This window comes from Rattus norvegicus, chromosome 18, assembly GCF_036323735.1.
Source record: "Rattus norvegicus strain BN/NHsdMcwi chromosome 18, GRCr8, whole genome shotgun sequence".
Classification (NCBI taxonomy): Eukaryota; Metazoa; Chordata; class Mammalia; order Rodentia; family Muridae; genus Rattus; species Rattus norvegicus.
Genome location: NC_086036.1, coordinates 42,094,118 through 42,101,485, shown reverse-complemented (window position 1 = coordinate 42,101,485; position 7,368 = coordinate 42,094,118). Strand labels below are relative to the sequence as shown.

The window sequence follows — 7,368 nt, the reverse complement described above, 5'->3', positions numbered from 1 at the left end:
TTCAGAGTTTCAGTCCATTATCATCATGGCAGGAAGCGTGGAGGCATCCAGGCAGACACAGTGCTGGAGAATGAGCTGAGGGTTCTACATCTTGATCCAATTGCAGCCAGAAATAGACTGGCTTCAGAAGGCAAACAAGAGGAGGGTCTCTTTCTCATAAGTAGAACCTAAGCAAAGGAGCCTCAAAGCCCACCCCCACAGTGACACATTTCCTCCAAGGCCACACTTCCTAATAGTGCCACTCCCTGGGCCAAACATATTCAAACCACTACACATACTCCTTTAAGTTATATTGGGTTAATATAACTTATCAAAGCAACAGAAATGAAACCAGACAGAATAAACCCAGTCTTGAGTACTTAGAGACTCTCCCTCCCACCACTTCCCCATAATGACCACTTCCTCCTGCTTATATAGCTACCAATATGCCATGAAAATCGCCTTTAATTGAAAGCTGGATTTTAATTTTCCAGTGCTAATCACAGAGAATGTTCCGTAAGGCCTGCAAGATGTTGCAGACTCCTGTCTCTTAATGCTTCTTGACTTCCTCACCATTATAAATACAAATTTAAGAAACCACCCAAGATGGGTGGCTTGAATCTTATGGTAATCTCATGTCCCCGTGGTCAAAATCTACCAGAGCCCAATAAAGAGCCAACAGCAATGCACTTCAAAAGATTGCAAGCATGTGCCAGAGCTCTTTGCTCCAAACCTTCAAGGGGCTCAAAATGACACAAATCCCTTTAGACTCTGCCCAGAGAGCCACATCCTACCTTACAACCTTGCAGGTTTTAAAACATTCACATGTCAGATGAACGCTGGATTACCCACTTTGTGGCTACGAGGAGAAAGAAGACAGACAAAAGGACTACAGTGTATTGTTGATTCACTGTCAGTAAACTCAGCTTTCCTTTAGCTGTCAGAAGACTAAGAGAAACAACCCATAGGAGAAAGCATTCATTTTACCGCATGTTTCTGGAAATGTGGACTTTTAGTAATTAGCCCCCATTGCTTCTGGGTCTGAAGTAAGGCAATGTGTCATACTATGGGCATGTGCCAAACTATTCAATTCATACCTAGGACTTGAAAAAAAACGTGGAAATAGAGGGAGTGGTTCTTGCTGTCCCCATGATGTCACAGCCTCCCAGTAACCTAGGTCTTCACAATTAGGTGACTCTGCCTATAAATAGTGCCAAACAAGAGGCCAAACTTCTGATATGATCCAAAGCATAGTGTACATTTAAACAGAGCTCTTCAAATATGAAAATCTAGAAAAGAATTCTTGCTTTTTCTTTTCTTTTTTTTTTTTTTTTATCGGAGCTGGGGACTGAACCCAGGGCCTTGCGCTTCCTAGGCAAGCGCTCTACCACTGAGCTAAATCCCCAACCCCGGAATTCTTGCTTTTAACAAACACATCAAGTGTGCCTTTTCCTAATCTGACTCTTATTTTGCATGAAATGATGCAGTTGCAAAATTCACATTGTTTTGGTGACCTGAAATTCTCAAATCAGGTATTTGGTGAATGGGTTACAGAAGCTGAAATTCTCCAATAAGAGATATCTCAGTTTCAGAATCTAGTTAAACTCTCGTCGTAAATGTAACCTTTATTCCTCAAATGAAACTGTCATCTTGGAGGCTTACTGATGAATAAGTTCCCTTCTTCCCACTCTTTCTGAACTCTGGCTGGCTGTTTCAATTCAGCTGTTATGAACTAGAGCTAACTGATTCAATCCAGCTTCTCTCAGCTTTAGCAATATGTTTTATTCTTCTGGCCTCTTCTCACTCTCTGGTTCATTTTGTTTCCACCTGTGTCTAGTTTGTTCTCTCTGCAACCTGTCTCAGTAAACCTGCCTCTCTCTTTCTCTCTCTCTATCTCTCTCTCTCTCTCTCTCTCTCTCTCAACACCCTCCACTGCTCTCTTTGACTCTGTCAAATCAAAAAAGAGATTCTGTCAAATCTTTCTCTGATTCATTACTTTGTCTGCCCCTCAAATAGATGTCACTTTCAAGCATGGCTGCTTCCTTCTACAAACTAATTTTACCTTAAAGGTGTGTACTAAGGGCCTGTCTGTAGGCCAGCCAAGGAGATTAAAGGTGTGTGGTATGTCTACATTCCAGCTGGATTACACAGACCTAGGTCTTTGGATGTGATCCCTTGCCAGAGCAGTTAGGTTGCTGGGTTAAAATCCTCTACATCTCATGACTCCTATGTAGTGAAAGTGGCCTTAATTCCACAACTTGCACAGCACATATTTGACTCTGAGCCATAGCCCTAGCTCCTTCCCTGAGGTTTAAGCTCTTTGTGTTCATGGTTTTAGCTCTTTCCTATGGACATATGTCTTTACAATTCTTTAAGCTAGCAGCAGGTTAGTGAAGAGTTTAAAAACCAGCTTTAGGGCTTATGAGATGGCTCAGCAGCTAAAAGGACTTGCTGTCAAGTCAGATGGTCTGAGCATGTGTGAATGCATACACACAGACACACAAGTCAGCGAAATACAATTTTTTTAAAAACCTCTATAGTTTATTGGTTATTTCAGTGTGCTGGACAAACATTTCCTGTGTGTAGCATTAATGTGAAAAATAAAGTTAGTGGGTAGGGCACTAAGGTATTAAAAAACAAAACAAAACAAAACAAAAAACCATGCCACAGCAGAGATATTTGGTAAAGAGAGTTCTCGGTATGTACTACAGGCTATTGAACATTTGTCTTATGTATGTATCACGGTCTTCTTGGTGTAATCTAAATGTTTCTGAAAATGCATTCAGATTGATGAGCTATGTAAAAAATGGCTTAACGATAGCTCTCTCCATGTTAAAGCAAAACATAAACCCTGTACCTATTGGTCTGCTACCAAGTCTCTCTTTAGCTGGATTCAGTTACCAAGGCTCAATGCTGGGGTGTGGCAAATAGTCACTGGATTCTATAAAGTGTGTCCTTGTAACTTCAAGCCTCAAACAGTAGAGCATGCCACTCCAGGACAGAGGATGTCTTAACTACTGAAAAATCTCCTGGTCTCCTAACCTTGCATTTTGGGAGTCATCTGACTGTGGCAAGGGAGAGGTAGGAGAGTCTTTTTTTATGCTGAGCCCTCAGGCTTGTGCCTCAAACCACAGTGGCTTGTGAAATCCAAACCGAAGCATAGAGATTTCCAGCCTTTCTGTCTTGGGATTGGTTTCCTGAGTCTCTGAAGAAATAGTTTAGTTTTCTATTTTGTCTTTACAGTTTTCTCACAAATATTAATGAGTAAAAGTTATTATTATTATTATTATTATTATTATTATTATTATTATTATTATTTCTTCTATGTCATTGAGTCTTTTCTAATGCAAGGAATTCTGGGAGGTTATCACAGTGAGATTCCCAATGCTAAAGTAAAACAGACAAAAGGCAAACACATGTTCCTGCTCAAAGCATTATCTCCTGGTGCATGGGAGATGGTCACACAGGCCTTCCCATGGTGATCACGCCACAACCATCAGAGCCAGGAGACAGCAAGAGCCACCCTGAGCCTTCGCTCTTCATCCTGTGTTCTCAGCAGATCTAGGAAGGTGTTAACTGAGCATATTCTTCAGGGACAGACACTGTGAGGTGAGCCTGGGGAATGAGTGGGCTCTTCCCAGTGGAAGGACCCAATAAGCACCAGCACTGTTCCATGGAAATGAGCCCTTTGGGCCGCATGGAGAGGACATTTAACAAATAATCTTTAAAAACCTTTCACGAGCTCCTAGCTGACTCTTCACATGGAGATTTTGAGAGACCCTTTACTTTTTTTACACAGCATAATAAATCTGGCTGAGGTTGGGAATGCAGTCTCATAAACTCTCAGCCTGTCAGACAGACATTTCCCTACTCTGACTCTGGTAAAATGTGTACTCTACTGATTTTTCATCTAAGGGAAAGTTTCAGAATGGTTTTCATGCCCAAATTGCCCAGCATTGATATAAATTATATGCTTAAGTATAATTTATTAAAATTTATTTCTCCAAGATTGTGTGTGTGTGTGTGTGTGTGTGTGTGTGTGTGTGTGTGTATGCACAAGTGCAGGCACCAATGAAGGCAAAAGAATAATGAAAAGATAAAAAAGAGGGGTTGGGGATTTAGCTCAGTGGTAGAGCGCTTGCCTAGGAAGCGCAAGGCCCTGGGTTCGGTCCCCAGCTCTGAAAAAAAGAACCAAAAAAAAAAAAAAAAAAGAAAAAAAAGAAAAAAAAGAAAGAAAGAAAGAAAAGAAAAGATAAAAAAGAAAAGATAAAAAAGAAATCATCAGACCCCCTGGAGCTGGAGTTACAGGTGGCTGTTAACATCCTGATGTGAGTGCTGGGAACTGATCCCTGGTCTTCTGCAAGAGCAGTATGTGTACTGGTGGGTGGATCAGAAGAGGGCCAATTCAGATGCAGGGCCATTAAAAGGAGCCCCCAATATCCCCACCCCCTTTAATCCCAGTTCCCTTCTCTACAATGGACACACATCGAGGAGGGACAAAGGGTATTGTAAACAATACTACTGGCCCTTGGGGAACACAAGAAGAGCTGCCATTGGCTGACAGAGCCTTTTGAGGGAGGGCTTCTATTTGGTCAGGGGCACATCGTAAGAGCTGAGAATGCCTGAGGAATGGTTCCATTGGCCAGGGGATGTTTCATCATAGCCTTTGACTGTGGGGTGAAAGGGAAAGATCTGGAAATGAAGTCCAGTGGCTGGGAAGATAAAGGACAGGGCAGCAGCTTCTGGGCCTACAGGCCCTCTTTAGACCACAGAAGGGTAGGTAAAATGGGTGTCAGACCCCAGCCAGGAAAAGGGAGTTCAAACCAGCAAGTACGCTGCAAAGGACATCTCCTGTCTCCTTCACCTGGGGCTACCTTGCCCAGTGTCCTCGATAGCCAAGTTGGGCTGAGAGCCACTCACTGTGCCTCTATCCAGGAAGCCTTCTTGGCTCCTGGAGGCCGTAGTTGAATGTTGAACTGCTGCAGGATCTGCTTCCATTGTTTCTGGTTCGCAGCAAAGTAGGCAGACACTGCACTGTTGAAGAGCAGTTGCTATAGATCAACTTGATCTTGTTTTCTCTCAGGAAGTTGGGCTGTTTGATGGGCATAACTCCCTGCAGCTTCTCATGTTTGTCTCAATGGGTCTGGAAAGTGGCCTGGGTACTCCCCAGTCAACACTGCATTCCTGCATTCCAGGGGCATAGGCTCAGCTCCTTTAAGTCTGTCCAGTAGGCATCATATTCTAGCCTTGCAGCCTCGTACTGTTTGACAGTCATGAGTGTGGCTTCCATGGTCATGCTGACCAGTGTGCTCATGCAAGAGACAAAGAAGTTCCCAGCCCCTCATAGTGTCTCCCCATTCTTGTACCACAGCTTCACCATCTCTGCATTATAGCCAAATTCCTCCTGAAGCTCCAGGAACTTCTGACTGAGGTCAGCAAAGAAGTCACCTAGTACATGCTGTGCCTGCAGCAGGCTGTAGAGGTGGGCTATAGGTGGCCAACTCAGATGCAGGACACTTTCATTTTTGGGCTTCGTCTCACACAACAACTCAATCTGCAACTCTAGGTCCATATCCACAGTTGGGGAGCCTCGGCCACATCTCTCTGATAACAGCTGCTTTGTGCACTTATGTGTTGATGCTCCATTTCTTGATGATTTTAAACACTTCTCCAGTGATACCCCCTGGGCCACCTTATCACTAGGGCCAGAAGATGGTTGGTGACCAGACCCTGTGGGTCCATCACCAGAGCCCCCATAACCACTAGACACGATGCTAGTTTCAAGGTTGGGTCCTGACATCATCACCTGCTGGAGGTCCTGCTCCAGTCTATCATCATCAGGAAGCAGCCCAGCTTCAACATTGCTATGGATGGGAATCTCCATTGTGACTGTCTTCTCTAGAATCCTGGCTGCCATGGCTAGAGAAGGGACCAAAGTTGAAGTCTCCACCCCAGCATGTAGCTACTCAAGCATGCCCTGCAATCCTGGTCTTTCATATCCTTTGGTATTCCTTCCCCTCTTCCTTCAAACAGTCTCTTCTTTTCTCCATCTCATCTACCAAACTTCCCCAGGCCCTCCTCTTAACTGCTAAGCCATTTCTCCAGTGCTTAAACTATTATGATTCCTATCTTTTTTACTTATATCATGCATGAAATTTAAGAGAAGAGCAGTACTCGAGCCAAATAATGTTCAATGTAATAGTTTTAAATTTTAAAATGGAAAAAAAAGATTCATGGCTAGTATGTCAAGATTTTAAATAAGGAAAGATCAGAAACTTGAAGCAAATGAAAATATCAGTAATAGTTTGTTCATTGGGGACACAAGATATCTTTTCACACAATATGAAGTGGTAAAGAAATTGTCAGAACCAGCGTCAAACATGATTCAGATATTAGAACAATCTGACAGAGTTCCAGATTCCTGTGATAAAATCTGTCAAATGCTTATGGAAAAGGTAGACAACGTTCAAGATCAGATTGGTAATCTCAGAAGGGAACAGAACATATAATAAAGAATAAACGGTGATGTATGAAAATTTTCAAAACCAGTTATAGACTGGTTTTTTATTGCCTTCCAAAGACTCAAGAATATATTCACACAGCTCACACAGCTCAGAAGAAAGTACCAGGCACTTGAACAGAGGTCCCTAGAACCTACTGAAGATGACCTGCACAGTGAAAATGCATGTTAGAATGCACACCAAAGAGCTGTGGGGCAACATTAAATCAGAGTCCACTGAGAGGAAAATGGGTCAAAACTAATATGTGAATAAGCAATGACTGAGAATTTTCAAAAATTTTTGTTAGACACCAAACAAAGTAACCAATAAACTTGGCGATTAAAAAACAAAAACAAAAATGTCAAACTACTGAAAACCAAAGACAAAGAGACAATCTTACAAGTACCCAGAAGGAGACACATTAAAAACAAGAAGCAGAATAAAATCAGAGCCAAATGTCTTATTACAAACCAGGTAAGCAAGAAGACAACAGAATATCTTAAAGGGTGGAGAACAAAAACACAAACCAAACAAAAGAACCCTGTCCAACCTGATACTAAGTGAACACTTCTAAACAAAAGAGGATGACCCTATCAGTTCACCACCAACATATCTAATGATTTTTTTAGAGAGAGAATTATTTCAGCTAAAGGGACATAAGTAAAATTTGTGTCTACACAAAGACAAGACTAGAAATTTTAAAAATGACAAAAATTTATTAATCTTATTTAAAATTTTGCTAAAAGAGAAGTATTTAGGACAAAATAGTAACACTGTATGTACAGCACATGAAGACGTAAGATAGACCAAAGCACAAATAAGGAGCGGGAAGAGTTGGAACTGCACTCAGAATGGCGATGTGCTTTCTGAAGGTAGATTCAGATGGCAC

General features: G+C 42.0%; 1 pseudogene; it reads right to left on the bottom strand.

Moving 5' to 3' along the window:
* Window positions 1–401: 401 nt before the first annotated feature.
* Window positions 402–6,019, bottom strand: LOC134482942 (arfaptin-2-like; annotated as a pseudogene).
* Window positions 6,020–7,368: the final 1,349 nt, after the last annotated feature.